Below are 16331 nucleotides of genomic sequence, written 5' to 3' on the forward strand. Positions count from 1 at the left end.
TCTTGAAATGGCATTTGATGTTGCAAAAATGCAAAGTTAACTACATATAACTTCAATTTGAAATTAGACTGGGTCAAAGCAAATAAATAAACTTAGTTTAGTGCACAGTGCTGCATTATGCTGGTGGCAACTGGCATTATTTTCTTTGGCTCACACCTTGGGTGTCTTGGCATGCAGCAGTAAGTTTTGCATCATCGCTGGCCTGTTGATGGCATAGTGCCGCCCCAGCCTATGAGGCCACTTGTCCCATTAAGGAAAGGGGGTTTTATACACACACTGCATCTGGCAAGGTCAGGCCACATAAGGAGGACAATGCATGTACACATTATGTGAGAAAAAGCAAACATTCAAAATGGTGTGCGTCAGGCCTCCAGAATGGACTGAATAAGACCCCCCCCCCTTTTTTCCTAATCTCCAAGATGAGCCATGAACCCAGTTCTGTGGATTTCACACGGTTTACTCAGGCCTGTGTTTGCAAAGCGCTAATGCCCGGCGTAGAGAGGTATCCGTTTGAGTATCTCACTGAGGATGCCAAAGGTTCGGATTTTCCCATGATACCCCCCTCTCTCCGCTCGAACTTGAGCAACCAGGAAGGAATCTGCTTCCTTTCATTAGCCACTGAAAGGAGAGCCGTGAAATTGTCACCCAAATTTAACTGCCTGCAGACAGGGGGTTACGGAGATCATGCGCAGAGTGGATTCGGCTCTTTTGGGGCCCATTCTTCTCCGAGGCTTGGCCCGCAGTAGTAAAAACAGCTTTCCTTCAACATTTACGTGGAATGCTGCCTTTTTTCTTCTTATTTGGAAAAGCAGCCAATTCTTAATTCTTACTTGCAAATGCAGATCTCGCTTACTGTTACCATCTCAAATACGAAGGCAATGGATTTCATTCTTAAATTTATATCAAGAAATTGTGTTAAACATATTTTTTTTACATTAGGAAATTCAGACAACTGTTGCCTAAATTTGTTGTTTTTCACTGTCCACTGAGTCATGCATTTCTGACCTGATAAAACACTGTACAAATTCATTATTTGACAGAGTTTTCCCATCACAGCTGCCATTACTGCAGCAAGACTGACTGAACACAGAACAAAACTGACCACACACATAAATTAGCCTGCACTTTTCCCCTGACCCCTTTGTTGCTATGCAACAGCTTCTGATGCTTAAAAGTAGCTATCCAAGGGCTGGGGAGATGGGCCTCCTGCACATGACCACACTATATATATATATATATATATATATATATATACATATATGTGTGTGTGTGTGTGTGTGCGTGCTGTATATTTAAATGTATATTATTGGATCCTACATTCTTTTTTAATTAATGACCAAATCTGTCATAATCTGAGCGAATTAGATCTTGAATTGAATTATAAAAGCAATATTATGTACTGGTGTAACTAGTGCATTGAAACCTGAGTCTTGTTTTGTTGCTGTTGGTGGTGATGTGTTTGTAATTTAAATGCACGTAGTCATTCTATTTTATATAACTTTTGATCTGAAATGACTCTAATTCAATTTATTAGAGGCCATTAAAGGCATTCATCTCACTGCAGTAATGAATAAATGTTTTGATTGCGGATCTTTTGATTGAAAGTGGATCATTTGAAAAAAAGAGGATTGTAACTAATTACATGAAATTAGAATATGCAGACCCAACAGATTATCTTACCACCAAAATATTTAATAAGCTATTTTTTCTCAACTTCACACAATTCTAAATGCAGCTAAAATGCTAGTGTCTAATTCTAATTCTTCATCTGCAGTCTTTAACCGTATGAGGCCTGAACATCATATAATCAATAAGAAAGGACTATCTACATTATACTGAAGTGCACACTAATTTGTGCACATGAGGGTCAGGCTGAGGTCACCTTTTTAATGGAGCCCAGTGCATTGAATGGTTGTTTGCGGTTAGATTTAGATGATGTCACTCCGGTAGGGTTTTGTACAAACAGAGCATTCATTTCAATGTCAAAGGCTGCAACTGCAAAGGATTCACAATAACTGCACAACCAGCTATGCAATTTTAATGTCAGAGAATGTACAGCAAGTATCAATTGATTTTTTTTTTTGTTGTTACCTCTGTTTATTATATTTACTGTTGTTGTTGTTATGCTGTCCCTGACAAACCTTTTGCATTATTCATGTAACACCATGAATACATTTGTTGGGTTTTTGATGGTGCATTCAAAACACTGGCAAAATTATTGGTTATTCTGAGTCCTATTTATATCAAAGACAAATATAAAGTAGTTTTTTCTGCACAAGAGATATTGATGTGTGAGACTGTTTATGCATGTGGGGATCTTTGGAAAAACAAAAGGCTAAAGTAATACTGATTACCTGGGGATGGGAAAGATCGGGTGAAGGGGGGGGGGGGGTAAAAAAGCGGAGTGCGTAATACACATGTTCAGTTTAGTATGATATAACACAGGCCTGCCACAAAAAGGCTTGGAGACAGGCTACTGTCACGCACAGAGGCAAAACACTAACAAGCCTCACATCAAGAGCCGGACAAAAGAAACATTGTGATGGATACAGGCACGCCTATTCTGTGGACAAGCCAGCAACAGCACTACAGACTCTTTCTCCAGTGGATCCTCTTATCAAAGTGCTGTGCAAAATGTATCTGATGTTTTTACCCCAGGCTTAAAATAACATACATTTTGTGTATAATATGAGCTCAATAATCGCTCTCTCTGACAATGTCAGTTTCAAAAGAAATAACCTGCTTGCTTATTTTCACTCTGTTATCTCACATGCCAAATTACTGCCCTGACTTTATCAGCTCACATTGTGTCCTCCTGTGCCCTGGCTTTCCTTTCAAAGTGCTTCATCCTGATGGAAATAATATGCTATATGACATTTTAATGGCTGTAAAATAAAATAAGAATTTTAGACTTACCTTCTAGAATACCTAGAAATGTTCTCTTGGAAAGGGGAGGTACAAGAGCCAGTGAGGGTGTTTGTTCAAAGCAAATGATTGCCTTCATCAAGCCAATTCCAGCAGATATAACAGATATAGCAGTAAACAATCCACTATATAAAATTTAAAAATGCCTCATTTCTCCAGCCATTTTATGATTCCATTATTTATCCTGATGGAATAGAGCATTTCATTTTCTGAAAGAAGGCCACCAATCCTTTTTGTAATCTGTAGAGCAAAATTCATCATATCATTATTTTTGTCTCTCCATTTAATTTAAAATCTACTGCGCTATTTACTCGAATCTGTTTAATTTATGTGCTTTATAAGTTCTGATGTGGTTGTTTATACTTATCTAAACGGGCTGGTGTATAACAGGATTTTAAAATGGGAACATTAAGAGGCTTACCACCTTCACAGTTTGGCAGTAAAAAGGTCACTTTTGCAAATTGGGTTCATTAATCTTCACATATATTCCAGCTCCTCAGAGGCACATTGCATATACAATTGTAGATTAAAATAAGTCACATAGGTCAAGAGAAGTTTGGAGTGAAATGTTTGAGTTGATGAGCACTGCATATATATATATATATATATAGAGAGAGAGAGAGAGAGAGAGAGATTTCACTTGAATTTCTTAAATGTGATTTTTTTTTTAACATCCTCTCATGAAGCAAGATCATGATCATGTCATACAAATAATTAGACTGTTAAAAATGACAGACATTCTACTTCTGAAATTCTGATGACTGTTCTTTCTTTCTTTGCAGGATTCTTGGACGCATTTCAAATCTTCAACAATGTTGACATATACTGTCAACTTCCCAGGACTGAAATGAGTGGAGATCACTGCTGTTGTTCATAAAGGTAAGGAGAATATTACTCCAGTCAATTTTTACTGCGTGCGACATTTCCAATATAATTTGGATGTTTAACCGAAAGCACATATTTAAAGGCAGAATGTTTCCTGGCAAGCATATAAAGTTAATTCAGCACCATGTTCAACAATTTTAAATAAAGGAAGTGCAGTTATAGTTAAATTTCTTTGTATAATGGTTGCAACATATGCGAGAGCCACCCACATGTATCATGATGGAGAACTCATATATCTTTGTGGTAATTCATATTCCATTATTTTTCTAAATTGACAACACATAATTGACTGTCATAGATACAGTGAACAAAATATTAATTGGAAAATACAGACAAAAATCACAGAATATTTGCAAATTTGCCCAATATCATAGATTTGTACATTTAAACATTGTATATATTCACACATATACACATCACACCCATATTTGCTTGCTGAACATCTCATTCCATAACCATAGGAATTAATATGGAGTTGGTCCACCCCTTTGCTGCTATGACAGCTCCCACTCTTCTGGGAAGACTTTCCATTAGATTTTGTAACATGGTGGCAGGGATTTACTTCCATTCAGTCACAAGAGCATTAGTGAGGTCGGGCACTGATGTTGGGCGATAAGGCCTGGCTCGCAGTCAGCATTTCCAATTCATCCCAAAGGTGTTTTATTGGGTTGAGGTCAGGGCTCTGTGCTGTCCAGTCAAGTTCTTGCCCACCAAACTCAGAAAACCATTTGTTTATGGACCTCGCTTTGTGCACGGGGGCATTGTCATGCTGGAACAGGAAAGGGCCTTCCCCAAACTGTTGCCACAAAGTTGGACGCTCACAATTCTCTAGAATGTAATTGTATGCCCTAGCAGTAAGATTTCCTATCACTGGAACTAAGGTGCCTAGCCCAAACCATGAAAAAAAGCCCCAGACCTTAATTCCACCCACGTCAAACTTTACAGTTCCCACTGTGCATTGGGGCAGGTAGCGTTCTCTTGGCATCCACCAAACCCAGATTTGTCCATCAGACTGCCAGATAGTGAAGCATTATTCATCACTCCAGTGAATGCATTTTGGCTTATGTGCGGCTGCTCGGCCATGGAAACCCATTTCATGAAGCTCTTGACGAACAGTTCTTGTGCTGATGTTTCAGAGGCAGACTTGAAATTGGTAGTCAGTGTTGCAACGAGGACAGATGATTTTTACACGCTACGCACTTCAGAACCCGGCGGTTGACCGGGGCAGCTCTAGCAGGGCAGAAATTTGACAAACTTACTTGTTGGAAAGGTGGCGTCCTATGACAGTGCCATGTTGAAAGTCACTAAGCTATTCAATACAACCCATTCTACTTCCAATGTTTGTCTATGGAGATTGCATGGCTGTATGCTTGATTTTATGCAGTTGTTAGCAATGGGAGTCTAAAGTAGCTTTACCCACTAGTTAGAAGGGGTGTCCACATACTTTTGTCCTTGTAAGGCAAACTTAAACATCCCTATAACCATAAACAAAGAAGCAGACAGTTTACTTTGGGGTGTCTATTGGCATCTTGTTTCTTGTTGTCTGGGACCTCACCACACTTCTGTATTCATAACTTATTAAAGTTTTGTTAGTCCAAAGCAGTCATGGAGAAAAGCCTGATGAATGGCCATATAAATTAGATCTGGGTTTTCTAATAAAGTTAATCAAAATTTCATTTTGCAATTTTGTTTTGATAGACCATCATACTCCAGATGGCGGTGTGTGTTTCCCTGCACTGCTCTTTTATAATGACACTCATGAAAGATTTATGGTTCATAAAAGCCTTATTAACTCCTTTCACTATAATGGAATGGATGGCCAGTGGTGTGTTTCCAATCGCAAAAAAGTAAATATACTCGTTTTGGACTACTGCTTGTATGAAAGCTGAACTTGCTGGTATTATTTGTTATCCCTGTGTAAACTTACAGAACTAAAGTGAGAACATGTAAAATGGTAAATAAGTTTGCTGTGAAATTAATCAGACGAGACAATGTTCACAGGACTTCTACTAAGCGAGTGCTGAACTGCCATAAAGGAATGAACAGAGATCTGAAAGTGCATTTCAGACCCGAGCATATGAATCATATTGTTAGTCCTAGAAAACACTTTCATTGCTATTTTAATTTCAATGTAAACTGTCAGGTCAGCACAAACAAAGCAAAGAACAAACACCCTGTTATATTCGATTCGTTTTTAAAGATTTTAATCTGATATTTCTGAAATTATTAATTTCTTCTTAGAACAACTTCTATAACACCCACATTCATTTCCAAAGCTTTGAACTGCAATATAAAACGTATTCTTTGGAGACATTCTCTGCCAATCACTGTAAGGACAGATGGAGAAGAGCATCACCCCACCCCCCTCTTCCACCCCCACCACCCCTCCACACATCCTGTTTCAATTTCACATTCTATCCATTTCTGAGAAATCATGGCGTCATTAAACCCAGCCATTGTCTCACATTAATGCAGAGCTATTGGATCTCAGGCATGTCTGATGACACAATTAAAAGTAACTTGATGTAAACTCATTCAGCAGTGAAAAACGCACCGGGGTTGCCAGACTGTGGGAAGATGGTATCAACATCAAAAGGTGCCCCTGTATCGTGTTCTCAATACATCCTCAATGGCATGTGGAAAGCAGGTCATAGCACTCAATAGTCTATACTTTAAATGTCTGGGTAGATCACTGAAGTTGAGTAATTAAATACAGCGAGGTGGATTCAGGACTCAGCTAGTGATACAGCTGGATTTTCAGCGCAACTGACACGCACAAACAATAGGAAACTCATTCAAAGCATTAGCTGGGTCCAATAAATCACACATTGTTCAACACCAGGCCTACTTAGTATACCTCACTTGGCCTGACTGACTGCTCTGGTGTTCAGTAACAGGGTGCAAGAATACATAATTCTCATAGTCTGGTTGCAAAAAAGATGATGGGATTGGAGAAGGTCAGTCTTGTTCTACTGCTGCAGTTGGAGTGGTTTCTCCTTTGACTTCAAATGGATTTTTGGTTGGACAACATTAAGTGGGTGGCCAAATTAATAATTAAAATGAGGATTCCTCAAGATTCAAAATGACGACATTGTGGCTTGCCAAAGAACCCAAGTGCCACAGTGTGTTGTTAGTGTTGAATGCAAGGCAGCAGGAGGCAGCCCTGAGAGAATTGAAGAGCAAGGGGACTGCCAATTTGGAAGTGTTAAAACAAGTGGATATAAGACAAGTTTAAGGAGTGAGCGAGGGATATGTGGGTAAACAGCACAAATGAGGGTTGTGGTATTATGCTTGGCAGTTAAGTCACTGTTATTTCATTTAAAACAGAGGTTGTGGCTGGCATCCTATTGCAATACTGAAGTGTATTCTAACTGCTCGCTAGTCGCAGAAAGTCTCCCAGTATGTCAGAGCAGCGTTCAGTAAGGCAGAGTACAATGAAATATTTTGTTGCAGCAATTTGACCTCTTATTGAATGTCTTTGACGAGGCATTCTAATTCACAAGCATCCTGAAAGGAGCAGAACTCCAGACCTGTTTGCTGAATCTGCATTATCAGTACTCAGTGCAAAGAAGGTTCTTAATTTAATGAGCATTTTAATAGAATGTGTAAATGCTGCCGAATTTTATGAACTTCAAAAGCACAGCCATTTGGATCATTTTACTCATGTTTAAATGTTAATGACAGAACTGGCCCACTAAATACCATTTGGCAATAAGCAGCTGCACAAATAATTTTCTGAGTGAAAATATGAAGATTCAAATCCCATTATCAGAGCAGTATTAATGATTCTTCATAAAATATGGAGTTCAGCCTGGCACTGACCGAGAACCACAAGCACAGGCTAGGCCCTAAAATGTAAATATTTGAAAAATGTTTTGGCCTGCAATATGTCAGGAGCCCACTATGATGACATGGGAGTCTGCAGTGTCAGGACACGTGTCAGGATTAGCTTTGCCTTCCCAGGGTGGGGTAAGTTCACAGGTGGCCAGAGTTCTTCAGGTTAACACTGCATTATCTCCTCCCTGCAAAACACCAGGCACTCACAGGCTACCAGCTGTCATCAGGAAAGATATGCTTCTCCTCAAAACTGCACCGACTCCCCTTTAGTATTGCGTGGCCTGTAGTGTGAAAACAGTAGCTGGCTCATGAGTGAGTGCATCAGAATGGCACAAGCACATTTCATGGGTCTCAAATTGGAGGGTTTAACTTCTCTGATCCTTCCATGTTAAATTAAGTTGTGTTAAATTAATTTAAATAAAACTCCACCATTATCCATGGCAGAAGTATTGCAATGAATAAAATAATGTTTTCTTTATTTTTTAATTCAGCAAAGTTGCAGGCTATATTTTATGATAATGCCACCATAATGTGCATTTTTATGCAATTATTTTGCAGTTGCACCAATAGTTGATCAATTAAAAATGGTATCTCTCTTATTTTTATATAGTCAGCTTTTCTTTTTCTTTTTTTTTTTACAATCAGGAATCTTTCAGAGGATTCACAATAATGTGGTTTATGCTTGGGTTGGTTCAAGGGTAAGGGGGTTGATGTCCATTATTGAGTCCTGTTTCTATTTATTTATTGATGTATTTATTTACAGCAATGAATAATTCAATATCAAACATGGATCTGTACTCCATGTATTTTCCCAGGCTTAAGAGTTAAGAGCTCAACATGAATCAGATTCACTGTGGATCTCTGTCAAGCAGCACACACGATCCCAGTTTGCCTTGGGTCATGCCAAAAGTAGACAAATATAGCGGGCTTTATAGCTGTTTTTACGCTAACAGCTTTGCTAGAATTCCCTTGGCTCTCGTTAGTATGAGAAACCCTGCACAGGTATAGCATTTGTATGCTCAGGTTCTACTGCTTGGACTTTGTGACTTCATCAGCTAGGTGAGATGAGGCTCAGAACCTCATACTCAATCATTCTCAGAGACTGAAGGAGTCTTCTGAAACAGACACAGAATGCCTCTGGTGCATTTCATCCATGTATGTTACTTTCAGACAGGCATAGCTTAACTGTATTCACTGCTGAAAACACCTCTGTTAAGGGGGTCCATCAAAGGTCAGGTAATTCCTGAAGGAGTGGCATAATAAAAAGAAAACCGGCAATATCTTGCGCACAATAAATCACATGTTTTAGCTCACTTCTCCACAAATTGACAGATGAATTTATCAATGAACAGTGTGGAAGCCGAGGTTCAGCTGTGAAGTCCGATGCGACTGCATTGCTTACGACACTGACTACGCATTGCTAACAAATATAAAATAGGCAGAGGCTAGCTATTCTAAATTTAGTATGCTAGAGTTTTCTGTCCACATTTATTTACAGCTACCTCTTGTGCTGAACCATGCACATCCAGAACAAGCATAATTTGTGGGAACACGTAAGGGAGAATAGCAGCTAACTTGCTTGCTGGTAAGCAACAGCCCAATGAAGTTCCATCCTGACAACAGCAATCAACTTAGATGATGAAATAATTAAGGTTGGTAGAGATTCCCACAGGCACCTGCAATATGTGGAATGGCTTGAGCAAGTATTTTTTTTGTTGAATTAGCAAAACAGCCATTAAACAGCCATTATAGCCATTGCACACATGATACTGTATATGGCCAATCATTTGGAACATCTAATGTGTTGCTTGTAAAATACAGGTTTAAAAAGAAATGGGTCTGGGTTCAATCAACATTCTTCCTCAACCTTGACTTAAAATGAATGCATGTTTTACCATTTTTCTTCACAAAAACAGCTTCATGCTCTCATATCAGCAATTGTTGAACTCACCAACCTGTGTTTGCTAAGAATAAAACTAACACCTGCATTTCATTTGAAGCTAAAATTAAGGACACATTTTGAGTGAATCCAGGCCATGGTTTGTTATTATACTTTGTGACTAATGATATGCAAGTGTTCCAAAACACCACGTGTCCATGTTATACAATGTATAATGTAAGAGATGTCCACTTCTAGTTTTCCATCCAAATAGATACAGATAATCTAAAACAATTGCTGTAGTCGCCACTGGCACACTTTGGATTCAATCCAAGACTATGCAAAACAGTGTGTGCCACACAGCAACACCCCCTCCTACCAACTAATAATAATAATATTCAAAATCACTAATGCACGATAGCTATGGTAACCAATAACCTAAATACAAATCCCAAGTACTTACAGATCACTGCTATTACAGGCCACAAAAAAGAAACACATAAAACCATTAAAAAAACCATAATAACCGGAACAAACAGGCACTGTGGCCATGCAGGGAGGGGATAGCCAGTAGCCCCAAGGTTGTCGAAAGGAGAGATCTGGCTGTGGTGTAAGGTTTGAATAATGTTCAAAGGAACAACAGAGGTATTTGATTAGGTTATTGCCAAGGTTACACAGAAGAGATGTGGAGCAGCTAACTGCCCTATTGAAAAAGAATGCACTAATCACCAGTGTGACCTGCAATTTCAGCAACACACTGACTACACTGACGTGCCAAACTTATCAGCATAAAATATGGGTGTCAACACAGCATTAATATGCTTATGCACAGAAAATTAGTCATTAGTAATCAGTACTTTGAGCTCCATCATTATTATTATTCTGTTTGCAGCCACAACATTTTTCATATACAAAAGGAACTGCATATTAAAGGAAAGGTTCACTTCCTGGGGGTTTTTCTATTCTATCTCAGGTTTTGTCTATGTCATTTATTGGCCCAGACAGTTTTTGTGTGAAATTAAGGATATTTTAAATACTTAAAGAAGTTTCTGATGGCTTTACAAGAGCGGGTATAGGGGTGTTAAGGGGTTCACAGTCAAAAGCAATAAAATACACTTCGTGTAACTCAAAAGTGCTTGCACAGCTACATTATGACTTCAGAGGCTCTGTGTATTTCCTGATCTTTAAAAGTTTACATGTAATCTACTTCTTAGTTGGAACTCATTTCTGTGGCGCAAACAACCAGTCATGGTTCCAGACTGCTGCAGTCATGGAAAAAAGTACTGACACTAATGCAAATATATAAAATCTTTCTGAAAATGTATCTTAATAAAAGATTCACTAAAACTTTTAAAACCCGTTTTAGTATCATGCGTTAATTACAATAAGGGAAAAATAGGGTTAACTATTTCATAATTCAGGAGGGAAAGGAACCAATGTAAATCCACATCATCAATATCATCAGGTATCACTAGATTTTTTATGCTTCCATTGAAGCAGAATGAAACTGTCTTTGAACTTGAATTTGATTTGATTTCAGGTAGCATTAATATCAAATGAATTACATCTTTGGGAAACAACAGAGCATGTCCAATTAAATTTTAAAATCAAAATGTACCATTTCATGTACTCTATATAAAAGCCTCACCTTACAGATTTTAAGCCCATATCCACACCAAAATTACTAACAACTCAAAATAAGTCTTCTGAGGGAGGAGACAATCTCAGGAAACTCTGACTAAAATAAAATATTTTATTTATAAAATATTATAAAATATTACAGATTTGACACATTACAATGATTCCCTAGTCATGTTAATGCCATGAGACATCGAGCTTCTGATTACCATGAAAAGCGCAGATGGGGGGAAATTGTGCAGCTTCACATATACACAGACAGCAAGAGGAACTTGTGTGTCTTTCCCTGGTTGAAGCAGGGAGATCCAAAGCCATTATCAAGATTAGCATCACAGAATGGGCTGTACTTTCAGTACTCTCAAAGTCTGTGAGGCTGAATGCACAGAATGCATGAAGATGCTGATTCTTTATGTGTTATGCCATCGTATTAATCAATGTATTACTCTGAAGTTAAGGGATGGTGGTTTTGATGTGATTGATGTGATGGTTAAGCATGAAGTCTGCATATCTGGCACACAAAATATTAATTTCCTGTTTGTTCCAGGCTTCTCCTTGCATGTGACTGCAGCTTGGCATATCATATGACAAAGAAGTGATTAACTGAAAAAAACCAAACACCAGGGACCTTGTTGGACATTTCCAGGGAAATACATGGCATTTTCATCACATCAAATTACTGCCAATTAAAAATATTACCTGTCGATATGGACATCACATAAATATTATTTCAAATAAAGTATGCTCTTAAATTCCTGCATTTCTTTTACATTACAAGAGCAAAACAAGCTATGATAAGGGGAAAAGATTAATAACATGTAGTTGACCATACTAACATTATTGCAGAGCTTTCTTTGCAGCAAAAGCTTTGGCTATACTGCCAAAGGCTTAGCAAATTTAACGTATAGTTATTCTCAGAACAAAAGGGAGGAAATGTAGCCGTGGCCAAATACACCCTGGACGGCACACAGGAATAAGCCTGTCAGTTTCCATTAACACACACCAATGGGTTTATCAGGATGTTCAGCGCTCACACAGTGATACTATCACTTTCTGCATGGTGTCATCCTAATGCCTGCCACACAGTTTGCAAATGAATTCATCTGCTTAAAACCCAAAACAGGACACAAAAGGCCTGCTGCATGCACCAACATCAGAAGCAGAGAGGAGACATAGGATGGGGGAGGTAGAGAGTTAGAGAGAGCTGGGATTATATTTCCATGTAGGATATGTTCCCTGTTTTTTGTGTATTCAGAAAGTAAATTTGCCAAGTTAAGCACAGCCCCCTATCGGGTTAGTCAGCAGCTGGTAATGCTCCGAGCGCTAGCCTCAGCAGACTGTAGCATTTGGATCAATACCGGGCTTGTCACTTAGAATGAAAAATGGCCAAAGAGCAACTGCCACTCAAGTGACACCCATTTTGACCACATAGGTTGTAGGGAAATGCCCAGTATAACCAGGTGACGTACCCACCTGGTTGCACTATTAGTTTCCCACCCTCCGGTGGCCTACAGGGAGTACCTTCTTATGGAATGGCACACGTACAACCTTAGTATTCAGCATTCCGTCGTAGTAAGCAAACAACCAGGAAGTACTCTGAGGCATCCAATGAGCACTGAATTTTTTATTTTCAGTATACCTATTCTGTGTGTGGTGCTAGTTACACTGCATGGTCCAAAAACCAGGCCTAACAACAGGAATGTTTATAGATTTTGCTCCGACTCTATTTTCAGAGGGATGTCATGCAACTGTGAATTCAACATCGTAGACACAGTAATGAAGGGTCTTAGTAGACCATGTCACTCCCTGTTCTAAACACAAACAAATCCCAGTGCTCTTTCTCGGATCCAAAAGCTTGTTAGAATTTCCAATTAGGGTTGTGTTGTTTTCCAATTACACTGAGGTTCTGCATGTATAGCTGTGTCCTGTGTTCAAACGTTCTGCACAGAATATCTTTACATTTAGCTGGATAATAAATTTTAAAAAGCAGGTGACTGTTTTTATCAGAACAATTGCTTTCATGGAACGGCCAAGACAGATGGTATCATCGCCCCGAGCAACAACTCACTCCAGCGTTAGCCTTTCAAGCTAATGGAGGAATTCTGTAATCAGAATTAAAGGGCTTTCGTCAGCTAAGCCGGTCTGATGGATAACTGCGTCTGGCAGTAATAACAGCTCTGTGCTTCATACTGTGGATAATGCACTAAATCCTAACCCTTTATCATGATGCCAGCCTGCCACATATCTATTTACAGCAAATAAGAGAGATCACTCTAAATAAATTGGCTACATTAAAACTGCCCAGCGCGAGGATTTTATTTTAATGAGTGGAAAAGCGCTCTGTTATTTCATCAATTGCACATGTACATAGGTTATCTTTTCATTACTGCATTATTATGCATTATCATTATACATTAGAGGGTAGCATAAAATTAGAGGGTCAGTAATTTGTTCAGAAATAAATTCCCTAATGAACAGTGCTACAGTACACTTGCTTATCAGACTCTGAAAAAAGATAAGTTTCTGTTTCTTTGGTTCAATAATGTTTCTCACTGTATGACATGCGACAAGAACAAATTATGCAAATTATCACAATTATGCCATTTGCTCAAAACTGAAATGCATAATACGGAGGTAAGCTGTATGTTGTTCTTATAAGAAAATGAAATCTTTCATTCCAATTCCATTTCCTCACTCAACAAACCAGACACTATAGGCATGTTACTGAAGATAAATTATCCTTAAATTAGTCTGCTGGAGGCACTATTATTAAATAACTTTAAGTATTACAGTCTTTCTCCAATCGATACAAACCACAGAGTGGATCAATATATTTAATTCAGTTTTTGGAAAACAGTTATTGCTCTATAAAAAAGAAAGTCCACTACCCCCTTCCCCCCAACAAAATGTGTTTGACCATAAATTTGTAAATATTTTTCTATTTTTCCATATTGCTTTCTAATTGTGATCAATAAGTGTTTATTGTGCTGTTATGCCAAACATGTTTCCCTGGATGAAAGTGCTAGTACAGTGGACACATTTCCCCTCCCCCCAGTTAAGGATAATGACACATTATTGCTGTTCCTGCACAAGCATTGTTTTACGATTCATGCATTCTGCATCTCATTACGACACATTTTATCAATAAAGCACCCTGCACTATTTACATAGTTTTACAATGTCAAGGACACAGCAAGTAGAGAGAATTCTGTTGCACACTTTGGTAAGACTAAATAATAGCGGTTAAGTCCAAATATTGCACCTTATTGTCAGCGGGTGGCACAAATATGATACAACAGTCTTATTTCCATCAGTGTCCTGAAAGAATAAGATCATGTACCTGGAAGTATTACCATGGAATTAGCCTCATCCCTGTAAACAAGGCTTGCCTGTACAACAACAACTGAGAAAGATTGGGAGACAAAGATGTCAAGTGATCCTTACACTGTGAAAAAGACAACCAACAAGCATATATAGAGCTCTGATACACCAGTGTGTGTGTGTGTGTGCATTTCAGGATAGAATGAGCATAACAGAGCCTGCTGTTCAACAGGTACCAGGGGAAATGCACTGTCGACAGTATCAGACTAGTTGATGGTGGACTGAACAGTGCCGTTTGGCAAAAAGTTCACAATGTTTATAAAGCCTAATGCCCACATGCTTTTTCTATTTACCTTTAAAATAATTGTAGTATGTTTATTTGCTGATGAAGTACAATCAAATATGGTGGCAAAGGACTTGTATAGTCCCATTAATTTATACAGAAAAGGGTATAATTACTGTAAACCTATTGATACATTCAACAATCTGCACGTGGAAACACTTAATTATAAACAATGAACCATGTCATTACTAATGATGAAAAACTAAACAAAACCGCTCTATGCTGCTCTGGAGATACAGAACGCATGCAAACGTGTCCAAACGACATGAGAATAAGGGGGGAATAATTAACAGCTATTTAGAGCTGTGCTCTAACAGAGCTCTCAGTGTGTGGATTTCTGACTGGTGCAAAGAGCTCCGGTTAGAGGGGGGTATTCAGCAGAGACAGCGCGCTGCAGCAGCGTTTGTTCTGCCAGCGCGCAGCTGAGAAGCAGCCACCTGTGCTAAATTGGAATTATGTTACAGTTCATTTGTAACAAGCCAGGGCATCGCACAAAGCGCACGAGAGAGAGCGGTAAGGTGAATTCCCAAACCGGGGATCCGAGAGCGCGTGCACTAATGAGCAAAGGGAGGAAAAAACTCCAACCCTGGACTGCTTAAATTACAAGAAATATATCCCCACCCCTCTTGTCAACAAACAAACCATTCTTTTAACTTATGAAAATTCTGCCAAACAGTTGAGAGCATTTAATTTGCATGAGTGAGGGTGTCCAGGTGTTTTTTAAATTTTTTATAAAGTCAAATATCTGCATTTGTTTTTTGTCTAATAACAGCTTTTAGCCACTCTACTGCTTATCCATACAGTTTATTTCAGCTACTATTTCATTGAGTGCTTGTTGCTTTGAGTGCCTGTTGCCTTCTGTGACATTCTGATACAAAGCACACATTTAGCACTTCCTCACACACAAACACACACTTATATACCAAATTTAAGCTAAAATGACATAATATCCATGTATTCCCACAGAGCAAGAGAGCAAATCAAATCACAGATGAGTGTATGCCTCATTGGTGTCAAGCTGCTAATAAAATATATGGTATTGCTACAGTGAAACGTACTATTAGTTGCAGGAGGAGTACGTTTTAGTACTATACCTTGTACCTTGCAGATACAGACACTAATTTCAAATATCGATATGCTAGACCACAGTGCAAGTTTTCCCACTTTTCTCAAATTGCATTGACAGGTTGAAAAAGTCAATAGATTGGTATCAGTTCACATGCAAAGACACCACACATCACACACAAATAATACTTACCTTAGAACCCAACACACGCATGGGCTTTCCATAAGGCTGGATTCCAATTTACACAGTAGAAGCAGCAGTGACTTGATGTTGCCCGCATCAAGTTGGGTTGATCTTATCAACATAGCTGACGGACAACACAGCTCAGCTGAATTTTTCTTAATAGTTGAGTTTTCTTAAAGTGAAATGAATACATACTCAGTGATATCATCTATTTCACCACATACAGACTTCTGATTTATGCATTTCATTTATTTTGT

The 16331-nt window shown here is 38.6% G+C and overlaps 1 protein-coding gene across 1 annotated transcript in view; it reads left to right on the plus strand.

Annotated features, from left to right (window-relative positions):
• The window catches only part of sema6dl (sema domain, transmembrane domain (TM), and cytoplasmic domain, (semaphorin) 6D, like), a 76711-nt gene that overhangs the window by 20154 nt on the left and 40226 nt on the right, over window positions 1–16331 (plus strand). The window contains exon 2 of the mRNA XM_035418521.1: window positions 3708–3804. The gene's annotated coding sequence lies outside the window, so the exon portion shown is untranslated. The remainder of the gene's footprint in view (window positions 1–3707; window positions 3805–16331) is intronic.

The sequence above is a fragment of the Anguilla anguilla genome, chromosome 5, assembly GCF_013347855.1.
Source record: "Anguilla anguilla isolate fAngAng1 chromosome 5, fAngAng1.pri, whole genome shotgun sequence".
In the NCBI taxonomy this organism is placed as follows: domain Eukaryota; kingdom Metazoa; phylum Chordata; class Actinopteri; order Anguilliformes; family Anguillidae; genus Anguilla; species Anguilla anguilla.